The sequence below is a fragment of the Rana temporaria genome, chromosome 6 (genome assembly GCF_905171775.1).
Source record: "Rana temporaria chromosome 6, aRanTem1.1, whole genome shotgun sequence".
Taxonomy (NCBI): Eukaryota; Metazoa; Chordata; class Amphibia; order Anura; family Ranidae; genus Rana; species Rana temporaria.
Genome location: NC_053494.1, coordinates 189316264 through 189339120, shown reverse-complemented (window position 1 = coordinate 189339120; position 22857 = coordinate 189316264). Strand labels below are relative to the sequence as shown.

Below are 22857 nucleotides of genomic sequence, written 5' to 3'. Positions count from 1 at the left end.
CATTCTAGGCGTAAATCAGCGTTCACGCCCCTAGCGGCCGGCAGAACTAGACAGCTAAGATACAACGGCGCAGGCCGTCGTATCTTAGCTGGGTTTAAGTGTATCTCAGTTTGAGAATACACTTAAACATACAACGGCTTAGATTCTGAGTTACGACGGCGTATCTACTGATACGCCGGCGTAACTCTTTGTGAATCTAGCCATATATATGGACTGACCAATCAGTTGTGCTCACATGAATGATGTCATTTTGTCTATAAAGCTGTGGTAACAATAAAGGTTCTTCCTCTTGACGGTCGGACTCAGAAAGAAGCAGATTGTCCCTCTTTTTCTGCATGCTTTCACAATTTGAATCAGAGGCAGTTTTAGGTTGCTCTGGAGTTGTGCCAGGGAACGTCCATTTCATAAGCACAGGAGACACACACGGGGGGTCATTTACGAAAGACAAATCCACTTTGCACTACAAGTGCAAACTACAAGTGCAAAGTGCACTTGAAATTGCACTGAAAGTACACTTGGAAGTGCATTCACTGTAGATCTAAGGGGGACATGCAAGGAATATAAAAAAACAGCATTTTAGCTTGCACATGATTGGATGATAAAATCAGCAGAGCTTCTCCTCATTTCAGATCTACCCCTCAGAGTTACAGCAGTTGCACTTTCAAGTAGTTCAAAGTGGATTTGCCTTTCAAAATAATAACCCTCATTGGGGTTGATTTACTAAAGGCAAATAGGCCGTGCACTTTGCAAAGTTGCTCCAGAACATAGTAAATGAGCAGAAGCTCTGCTGACTTCCATCATCCAAATGCTGTTTTTTTTTTTCTTGCGTGTGATTGGGTATTCTTTGCAAAGTGAAGCCTTACCTCATTTTCTAAGCTCTGGAGCGACTGCACTTGCAGAGGGCAACTGAAGTTTGCAAAGTACACAGTGGGGTAGATTCAGGTAGAATTGCTTATTTTTGTGCGGGCGTAGCATATTTCAGATACGCTATGCCGCCGTAACTTAGTGAGGCAGGTTCTGTATTCACCAAGAACCTGCGCCCTAAGTTACGGCGGCGTATCGTAAATCTGCCGGCGTAATCGTGCCTAATTCAAATTGTGAAGAGGTGGGTGTGTTTTATGTAAATAAAACATGACCCCACGTAAATGACGTTTTTGACTAACGGCGCATGCGCCGTCCGTGGATGTAACCCAGTGCGCATGCTCCAAATTAACCTGCAAAAAGCCAATGCTTTCGACGTGAACGTAAATTACGCAAATCCCTATTCGCGAACGACTTACACAAACGACGTAAAATTTTCAAAATTCGACGCGGGAACGACGTCCATTCATATAGCAGGGGTAACTTTACGCCGGAAAAAGCCTAAAGTAAACGACGTAAAAAAATGCGCCGGGCAAACGTACGTTTCTGAATCGGCATATCTACCTAATTTGCATATTCTACGCATAAATATACGGAAGCGCCACCTAGCGGCCAGCCTAAAATTGCAACTAAGATACGACGGCGTAAGAGACTTACACCGGTCGGATCTTAGTCAAATCTATGCGTAACTGATTCTATGAATCAGGCGCATAGATACGACGCCGCACACTCAGAGATACGACGGCGTATCTGGAGATACGCCGTCGTATCTCTTACCTGAATCTACCCCAGTGTATTTGCCTTTAGTAATTCAACCCCACTGTCCCTTTGCACAGGGGATTACCAGCGGCTGCTGCACTTCTACGTATTTACTGTCAGAATGGTAAAGTTCTGCAATGTTTCATTTTCTGACCTCAGTTCTGCTACAGAAAACATAAGTTATGGAACATTGACAGTGCTTACAGAGATACATCATCTCAGTCATTATCCGCCTGACTAGCAATCTGTCACACTTAATTGCTGTTTACACGATTTTTTTCACTCATGGTCAAAGTTCTTAAAACTTCCCACGTTCCCTTCAGAGTAAATATTACACATGTAAGGAATTGTAAGGAGGGAAAAGGGATATGTGATGGAATGGAGGATTTTTCTTTATAAACCAGAATTATTGTGGACAATTAGATATATTTTTCATTTATAAGATACTGTTGTATTCCAACAGTTATTGAGTTATTGAGTTTCATAATTGGAAAATAATATTGAATGCAGGAGCTAGTCACTGCACATATTTCCCTTCCCTTCTCTCCCGACTTAAAGTAATACTGCACACACTATGGGGCAGTGGTGGCTGGCCGGGTCACAGGTACCCCCCCCTGGTCCCACAATTACCCCATCTAGGTGACGGTGACGGGCAGTGCTTTCTCTGGGCGGCGGGCGGTGACTTCACCCTGCGTCTCCTCCTCTTCGGTTTCGGCGGCTTCCCCTGCGGCCAATAGGATCACTTCTCCTTTCGGCCAATCGGGTGACGGGTTTCAGGTCTCAGGACCCTTCCTGATTGGCCGGGAGGAGAATAAGGAAGTCAATAGCGAATATTTATTCGCTATTATCACACAACTGGGTGGCACCCTTTTTGAAAGTCACCCTAGGAGCCCAAGCTTTTTTAACCACTTGGGATCCGGGCTATGGAAGAAAGACGTCCACAGCGTGGCTCTCAAGTGCCGAGTGGACGTCTTTGGACGTCCTGTTGTTGTCATTCCCCGTGCGCACCGCCTGGTGGCACGCAGCGGGGAAACAACGTGCTTGGCGCATCGCTGGGAAGCCGATGCGTGTGCCTGTCGACCGCGATGTCCGCCAGGTACCCGCGATCGGCGGTGACAGCAGGGACGTAGAGCTCTGTGTGTAAACACAGAGCTCCACGTGCTGTCAGAGAGAGAGGAGACCGATCTGTGTCTCTTGTACATAGGGACACAGATCGGTCACCTCCCCCAGTCACCCCCCTCCCCCCACACAGTTAGAACACACCCAGTTAACACATTTAACCCCTTCCTCACCCCCTAGTGTTAACCCCTTCACTGCCAGTCACATTTATACAGTAATTAGTGCATTTTTATAGCACTGATCGCTGTATAAATGTGAATGGTCCCAAAATTGTGTCAAAAGTGTCCGATACGTCCGCCGCAATATTGCAGGCCTGACAAAAAAATCGCAGATCGCCGCCATTACTAGTAAAAAAAAAAAAAAAATCATAAATCTATCCCCTATTTTGTTGGCGCTATAACTTTTGCACAAACCAATCAATATACGCTTATTGCAATTTTTTTAAACAAAAATATGTAGAAGAATACGTATCGGCCTAAGCCGAAGGAAATTTTTTTTTTTTTTTTTTAAATGGGATATTATTATAACAAAAAGTAAAAAATATTGTGTTTTTTTTAAAAAATTTCTGTCTTTTTATGTTTATAGCGCAAAAAATAAAAATCGCAGAGAAGATCAAATACCACCAAAAGAAAGCTCTATTTGTGGGAAAAAAATGATAAAAATAATTAATAATAATTTGGGTACAGTGTTGTATGACCGCGCAATTGTCATTCAAAATGCGTCAGCGCTGAAAGCTGAAAATTGGTCTGGGCACGAAGGGGGTTTAAGTGCCCAGTAATGAAGTGGTTAAAGCCAATTAGAGCCTCATGTGCTTCTAAAAAAATAAAATAAAATAAAAACCCCATTGGAATACATGCTTCTGGCGCCCTGCATGTAGATTTGGAGCCTGGCTCATGGATTAGGGGGGCATGCCCCTACGCCCCATATGGATGGGCCGCCACTGCTATGGGGTTGATTTACAAAAGGCAAATAGACAAATTAATTCATATAGTTACAGTGCCATTATCTACATATAGAAATAGAACGGACAATGTAAATTAAACAGTGGGAATGATTTGCTAAAGGCAAAAAGACTGTGTACTTTGCAGTTGCTCCAGAGCTTAGTAAATGAGGTAAAGCTTCACTTTGCTGCTGGGCTCTGATGAAGAGGTCTTTGGAGCCTCGAAACGCGTCAGCCGGCAGTGACACACCTTCACCCCCCCATTTGGAGTGTGGTTCGAGGGGTATCCACTACAGCGTTGTCGATAAGCCTATTATGTTTCTTTCTTTGTGAGTAGTTTTTTATTACATTTTTTATTCTATTAAATTGTTATAACGGTAACACACTAGGCTGGTGCGCCTTTTTTGTTCCTTCCCTCACTTTGCCAAGAATTCCCAATTACATACAGGGGAAATTTAAATAAAAAAGCATTTTTGCTTGCAAATGATTGGTTGATGAAAGTCAGCAGAACTTCTGCTCATTTACCAAGCTCTGGAGAAACTGCTCTTGCAAAGTGCACAGTCTTTTTGCCTTTAGCAAATCATCCCCACTGTTTAATTTACATTGTCCATTATATTTCTGTATGTAGACAATGGCACTGTAATTATTTTAATTTAAAAAATATATATATTTTTTCTAATCGAAATACAGCTGTCACATGACCCAGTTCTTTCCCAGCCTGTCTGTAGGGAAACATAAGCAGGAGAAGCTTCTAGCCCTCTGCTGCTGGTCACATGTTCAAAAGAAAAAACAGCCTTTGGGATACAGAGTAAAAATAAATAATTAACCACTTAAGGACCCATTCACGCCGATATACGTCGGCAGAATGGCACGGCTGGGGAGATCCACGTACATGTACGTGGCTCTTTAAGCCTAGCCGTGGGGTCGCGCACGCCGCGGGCGCGTGCACGCGACCCCGGTCCGAAGCTCCGTGACCGTGGCCGCGGGACTCGCAGACCCGATCGCCGCTGTAGTCCCGCGATCGGTCCCCGGAGCTGAAGAACGGGGAGGGCTGTGTGTTAACACACCTTCCCCGTTTTTCACTGTGGCGCTGTCATCGATCGTGTGTTCCCTTTTATAGGGAACCACAATCGATCACATCACACCTACAGCCACACCTCCCTACAGTTAGAAACACAAATGAGGTCACACATAACCCCATCAGCGCCCCCTGTGGTTAACTCCCAAACTGCAACTGTCATTTTCACAGTAAACAATGCATTTGAAATGCATTTTTTGCTGTGAAAATGACAATGGTCCCAAAAATGTGTCAAAATTGTCCGAAGTGTCCGCCATAATGTCGAGGTCACGAAAAAAATCGGTGATCGCCGCCATTAGTAGTAAAAAAAAAATAATTAATAAAAATGCAATAAAACTATCCACTTTTTTGTAAACCAATCGATAAACGCTTATTGCGATTTTTTTTACCAAAAATAGGTAGAAGAATACGTATCGGCCTAAACTGAGGAAAAAAATAATGTTTTATATATTTTTGGGGGATATTTATTATAGAAAAAAGTTAAAAATATTGTTTTTTTTTTAAAAAATTGTCGCTCTATTTTTGTTTATAGCGCAAAAAATAAAAACCACAGAGGTGATCAAATACCACCAAAAGAAAGCTCTATTTGTGGGGAAAAAAAAGGTCGCCAATTTTGTTTGGGAGCCACGTCGCACGACCGCGCAATTGTCAGTTAAAGTGACGCAGTGCCGAATCGCAAAAACTGACCGGGTCCCTTAGCTGCCTAAAGGTCTGGGTCTTAAGTGGTTAAATATCAATAAACTGTTTTAAATTGTCATACAAATATACATTTGAAAAAAAATTGTTATTATTTTGTGGAAATAACATGGTGTGGGTGTCACACCCCCTCCCCCTCCAGCCTGTGCCTTAGAATAAGGCCTCGTACACACGACCGAGAAACTCGACGGGTGAAACACATTGTTTTGCTCGTCGAGTTCCTTGTGAAGCCGTCGAGAAACTCGACAAGCCAATTTTCTCCATTCCCGTCAAGGAAATAGAGAACATGCTTTCTTTTTGGCTCGTCAAGTTTCTCGACAGTTTCCTCAACGAAAACGACCGGTTTCCTCGGCAAAAAATATCTCCCAGCAAGTTTCTTTCTGTTTTTTGCCGAGAAACTCGGTCGTGTGTACGAGGCCTTAGAGGGAGGTGAAGCCATCATTAATCTACATGTAATATCCCACCTCTATTGTGTTTAGCTGGTTAGTGGGTATGGAGGAGGAGGGTGGGAGTGGGCTGTTTTTTTCCACTGTGTATATGCCCACATGTGTGACTCTATAGTCACATGGGCTGCTCAGATATGATAGGGAGGAAATACTAAACATAGAATCTCACTGAAAAATGAGCATGTGCAGAGTTGACACCACAGCTGCAAAATCCCTAGCTAAATGGGGGACATGGACACAGGGGCGCACTTAACATTTACCTTTATAACCCCTTTAAGGTATGCATGACACAGAGACAATAAGGGGTGGTAGCTAAGCTCAGTTTATTATTACATTATTTCAGAGGGATGTATTCCTGTGGGTTTCACCTTGAGTCTTGGGTATTTAGTATAGGAAGATAGAAAATGGTTACTTATTTACAAGACCTCAGGTTTAGTCTAATTGATTATTGTCACATTGCTCATTGACTAGAACATGGATTGCATGAATGCTTTCTACTTATATCTGGCCAGGAACTTGCATGTGACTTGCATAAACCTATTGAGGCAATCACCAAGATTCATGTGATGAGCGCTGTTAAAAGTATGGAATGTTTTTGATAAAAAGCTGTGAACAGATTCAGCCTGACCTTTTTCAGCGATGAGAAAATCCCTAGTTGCCAACTTTGTCTAACAGTTCCTTTAAAAAAAAAAAAAAAACTCTAGCTCTAGCATTTAAAAACTGTATGGGCCGCAGATAGGATCTGTTTTGCAGTCTGATGGGTGGAGAGGAAATTCTCAGAGGTGGACGTTGTCCATAGTGCTGTGCATGGACATCTTTCAGTGATGGACATTGTCAGTGTATTGACATTGTACAGTGACGGACATGGTTGGTGTATAGACGTTGTACAATGATGGACATGGTCAGTATATAGATATCTTTCAGCGATGGACACAGTCAGCATTAAAATAGAGCACTGCTGATACTCACACTCTAAAATCACTCTAAAAGAGCAATATCACCAACAGACATTTTATTGATCCACACCTGGCGACACAGTAATGACCATTTGATTGCAGATTACAGTCTCCTCCTTGTTATCAGTTGTTCTATTTACCTGAACTACCAGAAATAATCAAACCTTTCACCTAATGACTAATTTACTGCTCCAGTGATATCTGTTAAAGAGATTCTTAGTAAATTGGGACACCCAACTATGCCAGAGTAATTTTGGTAGTTAATTCTCTCACCTCCAACTGTCACCTGTTCTCAGAACATATTGAAGACAAAGAATCAGTGCCCTTATCTCAGAACATCAGTAGCGCTATGGCTCTGTTCACACCTAGGCGTATATACGCCTGAAGCGCGACGTCGCAGCAGCCCCTAAGACGCTGGAGGGATGATTTTACATTGCCCTCTGCGGACATGGTTCACATCTCCACGCCGAACGCCGTACGCCTGCCGCCTGAAAACAAGTCCCGGACCTTTTTTTCAGGCGGCTTTTGGCGTTCGGCATAGGAGATGTGGACCTGGGGGTAAGCTGCATTCACAATCGTGGCGTTTTGTTGCCGCAAATCGCGGTACAAAATGTCGCAATTTGTCGCCGCGATTAGGTACGCCAAGGTGTGAATGCAGCCTTACATCTGATCTGAAGTAAGTGTCTGCACAGAGAACCCCTAAACTCTGCACGCTGTAATTAACGCACTTCTGAACACTGCACTTTGTATGCTGCATACTCCTGAACTCTGCACTTTGTACATAACGCACCCCTAAACCCTGCACTCTGTACATAATGCACTCCTGAACTCTGCACCCTGTACGTTGTGTACTCCTGAACTCTGCACTCTGTACATAACGCACTACTGAACTCTGCACTCTGTACATAACGCCCTCCTGAACTCTGCACGCCATGTACTCCTGAACTCTGCACTCTGTACATAACGCACTCCTGAACTCTGCACTCTGTACATAACGCCCTCCTGAACTCTGCACGCCGTGTACTCCTGAACTCTGCACTCTGTACATAACGCACTCCTGAACTCTGCACGCCATGTACTCCTGAACTCTGCACTCTGTACATAATGCACTCCTGAACTCTGTACTTTGTACGTAGTGCACTCCTGAACTTCTGCATACATAGTCTTAGAATACAACCAGTTCTTTGGGAGCAACCATAATGCTGATGCAGCCTGCAATTAAATTGAGTTTGACACCCCTGGTGGTGGAGAATATTCCCTGCCAGGTATTATATTCTGATGGCTGGAATCCATGGCTGTCAGAATACCCAAAAAGTGCCTGCATCTTATTGGATTTTTAGATTTTTATTTAGATTAAAGTATGTTGGGCGGTAGGGTGCCTACATGGCCACCCATTACTGAAATTTCTATTGGTTCATCAAGAACTGTCCATAATTGTCTCCATGTGTGGTCAACTTTAGACTACTGTAACCTGTCTGTTGCTACGTTGACAGTACCTCCTCCATGTGCTGCTGGAGCTGGCAAATACTTGTGCCCAGGCCCGGAGTTACTCCCTTTGCCGCCCCAAGGCCGGGTCCTTCAATTCCGCCCCCCACACACACACACATCACATGGGGGAATCCCCAGAGAGCCTCCCCTACATCAGGGTCCCCAGAGAACCTCCCCTCTTACATCAGGGTCCACAGAGAGCCTCCTTCCTTACATCAGGGTCCCCAGAGAGCCTCCCTCCTTACATCAGGGTCCCCAGAGAGCCTCCCTACTATGTAAATGCGGGGGGCAGCCGCAAAAAAACGCGAAGTCGCCGCCGGAGCGGCTCCGCCCGTGCCGCCCCTGCAGCCCCGAAGCCTGGCCTCGGTGGCCTTGTGGCAAATCCGGCCCTGCTTGTGCCTGATCCTTAAAAAACAGATTCATTTTAAGATGCAACAAAATGTTGTACCATGTCATGTGACCTAGAGTTGCTGGATTCTTGTGGCAGCTCAGTAAAGCATAGTACCGAGGTTTAATCCCATAAACAATCCATGCATCCAATGCTAATTTCCATTTTAGTAAGGTGATGGTGAACCGAATCACTCAGCAGATTCTTATGCGTTTTGGGTGGACTGACCTTTTAACTCCTTCACCCTGTATAGTCTTCCATGCTATGTCTTTCCTCACTCAAGTTTTCTGACAGACGTGATAATAAATCTTTCTAAGGCCTCGTACACACGACAGAGATTCTCGGCAGAATTCGCCGAGAAACTCGGTCAAAACCCGGATTCTGCCGAGAATCTCTGTCGTCTGTACAGTTTTGGCTCGATGGAGCCGCCGAGGAGCTCGACGAGAAAATAGAGAACATGTTCTCTATTTTCTCGTTGGCCGCGTTGTTCTATAGGAGAAGGCGGCCCGCCGAGCTCTTCGGCGGCTTCATCCCAAAACGAGACGAGGAACTCGACGTGCCAAGCACGTCGAGTTTCTCTGTCGTGTGTACGGGGCCTTACATATCTAAATATAATGATTGCGGTTAAAATTCTTATGTCTATTAGGACGTGGGAAAGATTTCGCTTTGCTGATAGATAACCCTGTAGGAGATATCAGAGTCAAACAGTTGTGATGTAATTAAACGCACATCAAGTCTTCTCACCCCCTGCGGCTACTGCTTGTGTTTCCCTGTGACGCTGGCCTGTGCGCGCAGGGAGGAACGAACCTCCGCCAGTAACACGATATACGCCAACACTAGAACTATAGTATGGAGTATCACCTTATACACAATCAGATGACTGACAATATACAAATGCTGTTTTATATTCTGACCTGGTCCGTTCCAGATTTTTACTTTTGATATCCACAAGTAACATATTTAACCACTTCCATACAGGGCACTTATACACCTTCCCGCCCAGACCAATTTTTAGCTTTCAGTGCTGTTGCACTTTAAATGACAATTGCGCGGTCATGCTACACTGTACCCAAACGAAATTTTTATAATTTTGTACCCACAAATAGAGCTTTCTTTTTGGTGGTATTTGATCACCTTTGTTTTTTTTGTTTCTGTTATAAAACATTGTAAATAAGTATGTTTTCTTCTTCACTGACGGGCACTAATAAGGCGGCACTGATGGGCACCGATGAAGTGGCACTGATGTGGTGGCATTGATGGGCACTGATGATGGGCACTAATATGCGGCACTGATAGGCGGCACGGATAGGCAGCATGGATAGGCGGCACGGATAGGCGGCATGGATGGGCACGGATAGGCGGCACTGATGGGCACAGATAGGCGGCACGGATGGGCATGGATAGGCAACATGGATGGACACTGATAGGCGGCATGGATGGGCACTGATAGGTGGCACAGATGGGCATAGATGGGCACTGATAGGTGGCACTATCGTATGTGTTGTACTAATGGATGCCAATCACTGCCAAACAATGCCTGCCGTCAGTGATGCTCATTGTGGGCACTAATTGGCATCCATTGCGGGCACTGATTGGCATCCATTATTTGTGTCATTGTCATCCCTGGTGGTCTAGGGTGGCATACCTGTGTTTTGGTTTTGCATCCCTGGTGGTCTAGTGGCATCCCTGGTGGTCCAGTGGGCATCCCTGATGATCCAGTGGGCATCCTCAGGGGGGGGCTGTGCTGATAATTGATCAGCACAAACCCCCCCGTCAGAGGAGCAGCCAATCGGCTCTCCTCTACTCGCGTCTGACAGACGCGAGTGAGGAAAAGCCGATTACCTGCTTTTCCTGTTTACATCGTGATCAGCCGTGATTGGACACGGCTGATCACGTAATAAAGAGTCTCCGTGAGAGACTCTTTACCTAGATCGGTGTTGCGGGGTGTCAGACTGACACCCTGAAACCACTTTGCCGACGTCAATCTGTCATTGGCGGGCAGCAAGTGGTTAAAGATCTGATGTATTGGAAGGACGATGTTTTAAAATGAGAAACTAAAGAACTCAGTAAATGCAACCAATTTACACTTTAACATACTGTACAATTGGAAGGCAACTAGTCTGCAGCTCACTAATAGGGGTGATGTTTGCCACCACAATGGGTTTCAAGGTGAGCCCTGCATGTTCAAGATTGGTGCATAAGGCGCTGAGAGCCACCCCCCTGTATTATAAAAGGGTGAGATCACAGCAGCCATATTGACATTGGCATTAATGTCAACTATGGCTTTAGCTGCTATAGGAAAAGCATTGGGAGCACCGGCAGGTATGTTATGTTAGGCTGGATTCACACCTATGCAATTTTAGTGCTTTTTGCATTTTGCAGATTTGCACTGCAGTCCATTTAACATGGTTTCTTATGGAACACGTTCTGTAGTGCAAATCTGCACAATGCAAAAAGCACTAATAATGCATAGGTGTGAATCCAGCCTTACACACAAATTAACTTTGTTGGCATCCCAGTCTTAGGCCTGGTTCACACCTATGCATTTTTTAGTGCATTTTCAGTTTTGCAGAAACACACTACAGTCCATTTAACATGGTTTCCTATGGATGTAGTTCACATCTATGCATTTTATGGAAAGGACTAGGGACTTTTTTTCTGGATTTTGGTTCCATAGACTTCCATGGATCAAAAATGTGTATTGAAAAATGCAAAATGCACAAGGAATATGCAAACTGCATATTGCAAAATGCACAGGTGTGAAACAGGCCTTAGTGTGTAGGTTTCAATATTGAGTTGGACAAGCTATAACAGCTTCAATTCTTCTGGGAAGGCTGTCCGCAAGGTTTAGGAGTGTGTCTATGGGAATAGATTCCACCTGTGTCTAATTAAATCTCAGTATAAATACAGCTGTTCTGGGAAGCCCTCAGAGGTTTGTTAGAGAACTTAGTGAACAAACAGCCTCATGACGGCCAAGGAACACACCAGACAGGTCAGGGGTAAAGTTATAGAGAAGTTTAAGGCAGGGGTAGGTTATAAAAAAATATCTCAAGCTTTGAACATCTCACGGAGCACTGTTCAATGGAAAGAGTATGACACAACTGCAAACCTACCAAGACATGGCCGTCCACCTAAACTGACAGGCTGGGCAAGTAGAGCATTAATCAGAGAAGCAGCCAAGAGGTAACTCTGGAGGAGCTTCAGAGATCCACAGCTCAGGTGGGAGAATCTGTCCACAGGACAACTATTAATATTCGTGCTCTCCAAATCTGGCCTTTATGGAAGAGTGGCAAGAAGAAAGCCATTGTTGAAAAAAAAATATAAGATGTTCCGTGTGCAGTTTGCGAGAAGCCATGTGGGGGACACAGCAAACATGTGGAAGCAGGTGCTCTGGTCAGACGAGACCAAAATTGAACCTTTTGGCCTAAAAGCAAAACGCTATGTGTGGAGGAAAACTAACACTGCACATCACCCTGAACACACCATCCCCACTGTGAATCATGGTGGTGGCAGAATCATGTAGGGATGCTTTCCTTGAGCAGGGACAGGGAAGCTGGTCAGAGATGATGGAAAGATGGATGGAGCCAAATACAGGGCAAGCTTAGAAGAAAATCTGTCATGCCCTGTACACACAATCAGATTTTCCGTCGGAAAAGCCTTGGATAGTTTTTCCAACGGAATTACGTTCAAGCTTGGCTTGCATGCACACAGTCACACAAAGTTCTCTGAACTTTCGATCGTCAAGAACGTGGTGACGTACAACACTACATAGAGCCGAGAAAATTAAGTTCATGCGTCAAATTGTTTCCGAGCATAAGTCAGAATTTTGATCGTCGGAATTGCTACAGACAGGAATTTCCGATTTTTTTCCTTCGGAAAATGTGAGAACCAGCTCTCAATCTTTTGTTGGCGGAAATTCCGACAGCAAAAGTCCGATGGAGCCTACACACGGTCGGAATGTCCGACCAAAAGCTCACATCAGACTTTTCTTGTCGGAATTTCCGATCGTGTGTCTACGCGGCATAAGAGTCTACAAAAGACTTGAGACTGGGGCGGAGGTTCACCTTCCAGCAGGACAACGACCCTAAACATACAGCCAGAGCTATAATGGAATGGTTTAGATCAAATAATATTCATGTGTTAGAATGGCCCAGTCAAAGTCCAGACCTAAATCCAATTAAGAATCTGTGGCAAGACTTGAAAATTGCTGTTCACAGACGCTCTCCCATCCAATCTGACAGAGCTTGAGATATTTTGCAGAGAAAAATGGGCAAAAATTTTACTTTCTAGACGTGGAAAGCTGGTAGAGACATTTACGTTTTTGGTTGTAACATCACAAAATGTGGAAAATTTCAAGGGGTGTGAATACTTTTTCAAGGCACTGTAAATATTAATACTCTTTTTTTTTAACAGGTTTAAAGGAAATCTTAAATTTAACATTTACTGGGAGAATTATGGGAGCCACCATTGCTGGTTTCTGACTATATTAGTTCCTTGGCTAGCTCTGCCTTTAATACTTTCGGAAACAGAGCTGGAAAAGGAATGCCGAAAGTAGATTCAGAACTCCTGATCTGCATATTTGCCCCAAGGCAAGCACTTGGAAAGGTCTGAAGTCAATGGATCATTATGATACCGAGGGAATTGCACTGGCAGCACACATACTTCCTTGGAGCGGGTTTCCTTTAGGAATCAGCACCTGGTAACCTGAGCGCACATCCTGCAGCCACCCGACATCATACCTCTCTGTAATGTTCTAGGCTGGAAATTTGTGTATTACTAAGAAATCCACCCCATAATAACCAGCGAGCAGGAAATGCGATCCATATCATTATCTCTAACTCAGGCGTGAAATGCTATTGTGATCACACTGTGATAACTGCTTCCCTAATTAAATGACTAATTGCAGCACTATAATTAGCGCCTCCCTCTGCATTGTCATATTAAGCTTTCAGTGTTCTCCTCTCAATCAGTGAACTTTCCGCTCTCCACGTCTATGCCAAGGAACACTCTCTTCCCAAGAAACAGAATCTATTTTTAAAATGTCCTCATCGACTGACTAAAGGAGCACTCCACCTCGGCCTTTTGGCTAAGATCAAGTGTAGTATCTGTTCTTATCAGTTGCCAATAGGTGGTGCTAAGCTGAGTGTCCCCGGAAAACCCTGTGAGAGGGGGAACGGGATGGTAGTCGGTGAACGCTAAGCCTGTTGGCATGGAGGTGAAAGCCTTCTGATCGGGACAGAGAGGCATGAGGTCGAAGCCAAGAGGCCGGTTCCCTGGCCTTTGGCCTGGATTTGGTGGTATCTGCCCCGGTCAGTTGTTCTGGAGGGAACCCTTGCTCCTCTTTTAACCGGGAGGAGCGGGTAGTACTTCCAGAATGTGATTAGGTGGGAGAGTTAGGGGTTGTGGGTAGAAGCCTGCTTAGGTGGGCTCTCCCCAACCTCTTCTCCTACCTTCCTGGCTGGGAAGGGTGCTGCCGGTCTGGACCGGGGCTAAGGACCGTTGAAAAGCCTGTGGAGATAGTGCCCCTGGAGTGGCAGTCCAGGGGTGCCATATATTGCACTGAGTGTGTGAGGGGCACTCAACGTGTGGCACCTTTTTGGTCACTAATCTCCACATACACCTTTTTGACACCTGCCGCTAGGGCCCGGCCTTTTGGCTAGGACCAGTGGAATTTTTGTTTCCTGGCCGGAGGGCCGGCCAATGTATTGCACATTGGTCACTTCACCTCACTCTCCCATCTTCCTTCTCCCCACTTTCCTTTTTTATTTTACCCCGTGTTTGTCTTGTTTTGTTACTTTTTTTGTTTGGTGCTTGGCACTTTATGTGTGGCGAGTAGGGTGCTGGTCCTCGGGCCTGCCTCTGAAAGTCTTGGTAGTTGGTGGACCCGGCCTTTTGGCTAAGTTCGCCGGCTCTAATGGGGTCTCCCTTCGGGGGAGCCTCACCGAGGAGGGTTCTGTTCCGGCAGTCCCTCCGAGGATGTTGGGTCCTTGTGGCTTCGGCTGCTTGGACCAAGATGGGTTCATATGGCTTCGGCTGTATGGACCACAGTTACTCTAGTCCCTGCCAGGAGCCTAATGCCCCGGGGGATCAGAGCTGGGTCCTCTTTTGAGGACCATTTGACGATGGCACCCGTCGCAGTTTTTTGTGTTTCACTCTTTATGTGTGTGCACATTTTTTCCTGCACCGGGTGGAGTTTTTGGGTTGTGTTTTGCACGCCACAGGCTTTTCAATAGAAAAAAAAAGGAGCACTCCACCTAAGACCATGCAAATCCGCCGGGTTGATGGGGGCCTGGAAGGGCTAGTATTGGTGGGGGCTGTTAGCCACAGGGCAGCTCTCCCTAAGAAAAAAAGGGCTCTCGATCTGGCAGGGGTGGAGGGCTGCACTGGCCGGTCGGGGGGTTGGATTTGGGACTTGAAAGCCTATGGTGCATGTGCCCCTGGAGTGGCAGTCCAGGGGTACCGGAATAATCACTGTGAGCAGGGCCGCCATCAGGGGGGTACAGGCAGTACACCTGTAAGGGGCCGGAGGTCCCCAGGGGCCCGGAGGCCCACAGGGCCCCAGATGGCAACCCCCCCTTTTTTATTTATTTTTTATATATTTTTTTAATATATATATATAATTATTAAAGGGCCCAGAGGTCCCCAGGGCCCCGGATGGCAACCCCCCTTTTTTTTATTTTTTATAAATGTTTATTTTATTTTTTTATATATATATTTTTTATTTATTTTTTATTAAGGGGCCCAGAGGTTTCTTTTTTTTTTATTATTATTAAAGGGCCCAGAGGTCCCGGATGGCAACCCCCCTTTTTTTGTAATTTCTTTTTATTAAAAAAATTAAAAAAAAATTGTGTGTGTATATATATATATATATATATATATATATATATTGTTATTAAAGGGCCCAGAGGTCCCCAGGGTCCCAGATGGCAACCCCCCTTTTTAAAAAAAAATAATATATACATTTTTTTTTTTTTTTGGGACCGGAGGAATTTTTTTATTCCTGGCCATTGTATTGCACAATGGCCACCTTTCACTCTCCTCTTCACTATCCCTTTCCCCACTTTTTTCAAATTATTCCATTGTTTGTCACGTTTTTGTATTTTTATGTTTGGTACACGTTTTTGCACGGTGTGATGAGTAGGGTACTGGTCCTCGGGCCTGTCCTGAAAGTCTTGGGAGGGGGTGGATATGGCCTTCTGGCTTAGTCCCTCTCTCATGGGGTCTCCCTTCGGGGGACCCACACCCCGAGAAAGGGGTCTGTCTGGCTTCGGCTGGACAGACCATAGTGTAAGTACCTTGTTCCCTGTCAGGAGCCTAATGCCCCGGGGGATTCAGGGCAGGGCCCTCTGATTTTAGAGGGCCAAGTGTACCCGCTGCAGGTTTTTGTGTCACTACTTTATGTTGTGCACATTTTTTTTGCACCGGGTGAAGTTTTTTGAGTGTGTTACACACACAATGGGCTTTCAATAAAAAATAAATTAAAAAAAGGAGCACTCCACCTAAACAATGTTTCCTATTAAAACTTAGTAAAGAAGCCTCCTCGTTGCATTGTTCTGATTTATCATTGTGTCATTCATCTTGTGCAGCTGACTGCCCTTTAGCTAAATCCCAATGGACCATTATTGGCATGGGAAAATCTAGGCCAGGATCTCAGCGCTGAGCCACACCCACTGTATTTGTCAGTAGCATAAGGTCATGTGACAAGAGGCTGCAGTGCCACATCACAGCACTATGATATCTTTCTTAAGCCTGGTACACAGGATCAGATTTTCTGCGGACAAAGCGTAGGACTTTTGTCCGAAGGGTGTTGGCCGTGAACTTGTATTGCATACAAACGGAAAAGAATTGCCGGCCAACAAACACAAACTACGTGGGTTTTCAGCTCTTTAGCACCACCCTTTGGGCAACTTCTGCTAATGTTGTGTTATGGTTAGCATTTTATTCTGAGCATGCATGTTTGTACTTTGGATTTTTTTCCGAAGGCCTTTTGTACACACGATCAGCAGCACACATTTGTTGTCGGAAAATTTTAAAGCATGCTGTCCAATATTTGTCCGATGGAGCATACAAACAGACGGATTTTCCGACAAAACCCTTCCATCACACAATTCCCGTCGGAAAATCGGATCGCGTGTACGGGCCTTAAGTCTGACTGCAGTGGACTATATAAAGTCAATTTCAGACAGGCAACAGCGCTTACTGCCCTCTGAAAAGTAATGCGTAATGGTAGAGGGTGGTAGAGCAGTGGCTGAAAAGCGTTCAAGAAGCGCCGCTGCTTCTTAATACTCTTTTTTTGGTTTTCTTTATTTAATTGCCAAATAGCAATATTACATTGCTGGACCACGCTGAGCATCCCCATTAATTTTAATGGGTGAGCAACCCCATGATCTCAATTGATCTCAATGGGCAAGTTTTACAGATGGTGCGACCTACCAAACTCTGCATCCTGAATTAAAAATGCTTCAGCCATGGCATTGCAGCCGTGGCATGTGTAAGGCCTTGTAAGGCTGTAATGTTAGCATTCAGGTGGGAGGCTAGGGTGCGGTAAAACTGTGACTTAGCCACCTGTTTTTACATACCTCCCAACTTTTTGAGATGGGGATGAGGGACACCTATAAGCAAAAGTATACAGGCATAGGACACACCCCTTGCCACGCCCTCTTAAAGGAGAATTTAACAAGAAATCAAGATTGGTTAAACCCACTACTATTCCTTTATATTGGCTTATGGAATTTACAAATGTAGCAATTTAGAAATCAGATGAAAGGTTTGGCGCTGGGAAACACTTTTTGATAGATAAAAAGTGCAATTTATATACAGCTATATAGATCAGACCACAATGAGGGACAAATGAGGAAGAATGAGGGACAGAGGGACATTGCTCCAAATCAGGGACAGTCCCTCGAAATCAGGGACAGTTGGGAGCTATAGTTTTAACTGCCTCCCAGCCTCCCATGTGAAATAGCCTTTAACCCCCCTGGCGGTATTCCCGAGTTTGACTCGGGGTTACATTTTGTGCTAGGATCAGTAACCCCAAGTCAGACTCGGGCTCGCCTTGCAGCATCCATAGGCAGGGTTCACTTACCTTGTTCCTGGATCCAGCGATGCCACCGCGCTGTGTGAGCAAGCGGGTCCTCGCTCGATTCACACAGTGCCTCTGTGTGCTGCCGATCTCCGTTCCCTGCGACGTTACGACGCACGGGGGAGGAGAACAGCGCCAAATTCAAAAACGTAAACAAACACATTACATACAGTATACTGTAATCTTATAGATTACAGTACTGTATGTAAAAAATACACACCCCCCTTGTCCCTAGTGGTCTCCCCAGTGTCCTACATGTTCTTTTATATAATAAAAACGGTTCTTTCTCCCTGCAAACTGTAGATTGTCCATAGCAACCAAAAGTGTCCCTTTATGTCAAAAATGGTTTTAGAGCAGCTAGAAAACAGCGATAATAAATTATAATCACTTGCAGAATTGTGCGATAGCGATTTGTGGGGAAATTCGTCATAAAAAAATAAAAGTATTGACAGCGACAATTCTGCAACTGAGCAAATTTCAGTGATTTTGAGTTGATTACATTATTGAATAATTTTTATTATAATTACATTATTATTTGTTATAATTATTTATAATTATTTATTATATTATAATTTATAATTTTGTTTTTAAAAAAATTTCATACCCGGGATGCCTACTAGACTCTTGTTTGGTCAGATTTATTAAGTGAGTTATTCCTAAAAATTACAGGCCTACAATATAAAACGCCAAATTTCCTTGCAAATAATGGTACCGCTTTCAGCACCTAAAATCTAAAATAATCATACCACTAGGGAGGTTAAACTTCATGTTACTCCAGTGTCCAAGTGTTAGCAATCACTGAGTCATTAATGGTATCCAGGTATCCAGCTAGCACTGCAATTGTGCTAAAATCACAGGTTTATCAATCACAATTAGGCTGGGTTCACACTACTACACTACTTTCATCCTACGTTGCCCTGCTACATTGGTCCTACATTTATCCTACATTGGTCCTACATCCATCCTACTGTCATGAACAGGATACTACTTTGGTCCGACTTCAATGATATTCAATGGAGTGAAGTAGGATCAATGTAGGACCAAAAGTAGTACAGGGAGCATTTTCAAAGTCAGACCGACTTGTGTAGGACCAGTTAAGACGGCTCTCATAGGAAACATTGATTTTCACACGCCATGCTACATGAGGCTCCCAATGTAGGACCGTTTGTCGGACAAGTGTGAACCCAGCCTCAATCTGAAGTCTGTGTAATTCGCTGTAGCCAGAATCAAAAGGCCACCTTACAGGGTCTCTGAGGCCCCATACTCACGACCAAACATGTTTGCTGAAACTGGCCCGCGGACCAGTTTCAGCAGACATGTTTGGTCGTGTGTAGTTACGAGCGTACAGAATTTCACCGTACATTTGCCCGCCGGGCCGTTTTTCAGCAGACATTTATTTCCAAACTTGTTTTAAAACCGTCCGCTCAAATCCTGTCCGAACGGACATGTTTGGTGGTGAGTACACAAAACCAACGTACAAAAACCCCGCGCATGCTCAGACTAAATGAGGCCACGGGAGCGCTCGTTCAGGTAAAACTCACGTTTGTTTGGGATATGGCACATTCGTCAATAGAAAGATTAATTCTAGCAATAGAACACTGAAGCAAACCACACAATAAACAACGCTTGATGCCGTCGTTTTATTCATTCTTCTCTTGCTATAACTAATCAGTTATTTAGCTCATGTTATTTCAACTGAGTTGTTCCATACTGAAAAGTGACATTTGTTAGCTGTGATGTAGTAAGATTTTTGCAAACTTTTATTGGGCCGACGTATCATATTTTTAGTGGTCCTCCACATTTCAAATTTTTTGCTTTTAATGTTTAATGGTTATCTTTCCCACTTTATTTAGGTGTTTATAGTTATGTCACCATTTAGAATATTTTAATAGGAAAAAGTTTTGATTTTGCTTTTGTTTGTATATTTAACTGGATTATTTTGAAGCTTGTTTAAATTGTCTACCATGTTGGCACACCAAATGCCCCCCCCCATGAGTTAGTGAATATTTTAGATTAAACATTTTATTTGTTTGTAATGTTTGATGCCTAAAATAATACCCACAGTATTACAAACAATAGGCACGTTTTTCAAATCAACAAAAAGGCTTTTATTTGAGCAAATTATAAAAAGGATCAAAAACAGAATGGCAGCACTTGAACAGCTAGCAAAATACATGCAAACTTGCATTTGAAACATGGTGAAGGATAAACTAGCCAACCTCAGGAAGCACACAAAATAAAATCTGAAGCAGCAGCACATAACCAAAGGAACCCAAGCTGTGGTAGTCCAAACAAGATGCCATTTGTGGGGGATCAAATGGAAGGCAGGGCATCAACGTCTCCTCTTCCTTGCAACCTTCCTTCCAGGCTGCCTTCCAGCGGGTCTTCCCTGGGCCCTTGCAGGTGGGGATGATGTGGCAGCAGGAGTATGATTTTCAGCAAGCCGGGCCGGGTCACATAGCCCAGTGTCTGGGGTCAGCATCTCCCTCTGCATCCACCAAAGGGCCTGGTTGATGATGCCCTTGGCCAATTGCCTCTGCTCCTCCGTGCCTTTATTGAGATCATGTGCCACGGAGGCACTGTAGGCCTCAGTGGGGTTGAGGGGGGCCCTCATGATGGCACTCGCCTCCTGAATCATTTTGAGGCTGGCTTCCTCCACTGCCCCCAATTTCTTCTTACGGCCTGGTGGCCTAATATAAAGGGGAGGAGCCTGGCTGGTGGTGCTTGTCCTGGGGAGCTGCTGAACGCCACTGGGCCCGGCCTCCTCCTGGCTGCCACTGACCCCTTCGTCCTGGCTGACAGTGAGGAGAGGATCTGCCACCTCCTGGCTGGTCTCTTCTTCCTGTGTAAAAAAAAGGGACATGTTGTAATATATTTAGGAATATACTCACTCACATTTTCATGCTTGAATCTTATTTTTTGCCTTGAATTTAAACTTGAAAACAGACTCACCCTCTGACCCCTGCAGTTGTCATCCCTGACACCTATTTGTTTGCCCACGATTTTATATTTTTACTTCCCAGCTTGTATTTTATTAACCAATATCAAGTCAAGAATCAAACAATAATTAATATTATTACATAAATAGTTATGAAACTACTTTACCTCATCATCGTAGAGGCGCAGATCTGCCTCTCTGTCAGCCAGGCCCTCTTCATCTGACTCTGCAGGGCTGTGGTGATCTGGGGAAGTCCCGCTGGGAGGTAGCGTGGAGGAAAGGTTGGGATTCAGACTTGACATTGATGGCCTGCCTTCCAGTTGATCCCGCAAAAATGACATCTGGCTGTAATACCACAGCTTGGGTTCCTTTGGTGGTCTTGCTGCTGCTCCAGATCTTAGCTGCTTTTGGTGAGCTTTGTACGCTCTCCTATATGTGCCCCTGAGGTTGGCAAGTTTATCCTTCACCATGTTGGCACTGCATTCTGGCACCCATGTCCTCATGTATGCTGCTAGCTGTTCAAGTGCTGCCGCTCGTACGTCCTTATTGTGGTAGGTGGGCTGCTTTGAATCCCACAGGATGGGCATTTCCCTAAATGTATCCAGCAAGTGCTGGATAATCTCTTGGGTCTGCAGGAGATCCATTGGGAAATTATGATTTACTCTTTTTTATTCTAGATTGAAAAAATAAAAAGAAACCAAAAACACAATTAAAAAAAGCCTCAGCATTTACATTGATAGAATATGTTGTTTAAAAAGTAGTACCTATATAGAAATACAAACACAGTGTCTCTTGTTTAGAAAATGCTGGCCAGCTCTGCCCCATTGGTTGGTTTTAGCTAACATTTTTTTTATACATGCCGCCCCTTTGGTTACATTGCAGGAAATAATAGAAATCTACAACCATACACAATTATTACAAATGACAGCATTCATCAAGGCACTATTGCATGTGTAGATATCCTGCCCCTCAGCATTGATTACATGAAAGAAACTTCCTAATGACCTCTGTCCAACCAACACAGAACAATACTTGGCCTGATCTGAATACACCCTACATAATTGATAATGAGTCACAGCATTTTTGACCTCTCTATTTTGTGATGTCTACAAAAGCATTTGGGTACGAAAATCACATTCTGGTATCCAAGAGACATAATAGCTTAATTAAACTGTGCAACCAACAGACCAAACCCCCATCCCATGGCTCTACATTTTAGAGCCCGCTGCTGATCCCATGTTTAAATTTCTTACCTGCCTCTCTCAAAATCCTCGTTTCTTACGCTCGCTGAATTAACACGTAACCTACGTAATCACGTCAAGCGCCTTTTATCCACTCCGCGTATGTATGAAACGCCGCCCTCGTCACCTTTGCCATGCCCCTAATCAATTGAAAAAGTAAATATGGCGTTAACTGTGTAGGTTCTGGAATCGCGCGAATATTCTCCGCGTAACCTACGTCAATACGTTGTTGGCATTCGCGACACTCCGCATATGCAAGAATCCCCGCCCTCATCTCCACCCCTGACGGGACATTTCCTCGTTTCCACGCCCCTAATCTCTGTGGGAAGGAAAGATGGCGATGTCACACGAGCGGGCACGGAGCTCTCATGGCGCAAGAGAAGGGACAGAGGCAGGACCGTCCCGATCCAGGCCTAAAAGATATAAAGCCACTAATATGGCGTTCGAAGAAATGGTGGAGTTGGTTTACATCATGAGGAGGAAGGATTATGATGGTGAATGTGGGCCCTACAAAACACCGAACCGTAGAAAGTCACACATAATGGACAAGGTGGCAAGGAGAATGAGGAGAATGTTTGGTGTCACCAGGTCAAAGGAGCAACTACGGAAGCGTTGGTCCGATTTAAAATTGAGGGAGCCACATCACATGAAGAAGATACTCAAAATTCTGCGTAAAAGTAAGTCCATATTATTTAAGGGGGGGGGGAATGTCTGCAATAATGTGTTGACATGTATTTTTTCACATCTGCCTCCTTGGCCTGCTTGTACTTTTGAACACGTGTACATACTGTATTGTGTTTATGTCAAATAACAACCCTTACCAAATTTTGTGAAATAGTAAACACGCGTAATATGACATTGTTTA

General features: G+C 44.4%; 1 pseudogene; it reads left to right on the top strand.

The window, feature by feature from the left end:
- Positions 1 to 13797: 13797 nt before the first annotated feature.
- On the top strand, positions 13798 to 13894 carry LOC120944534 (annotated as a pseudogene).
- Positions 13895 to 22857: the final 8963 nt, after the last annotated feature.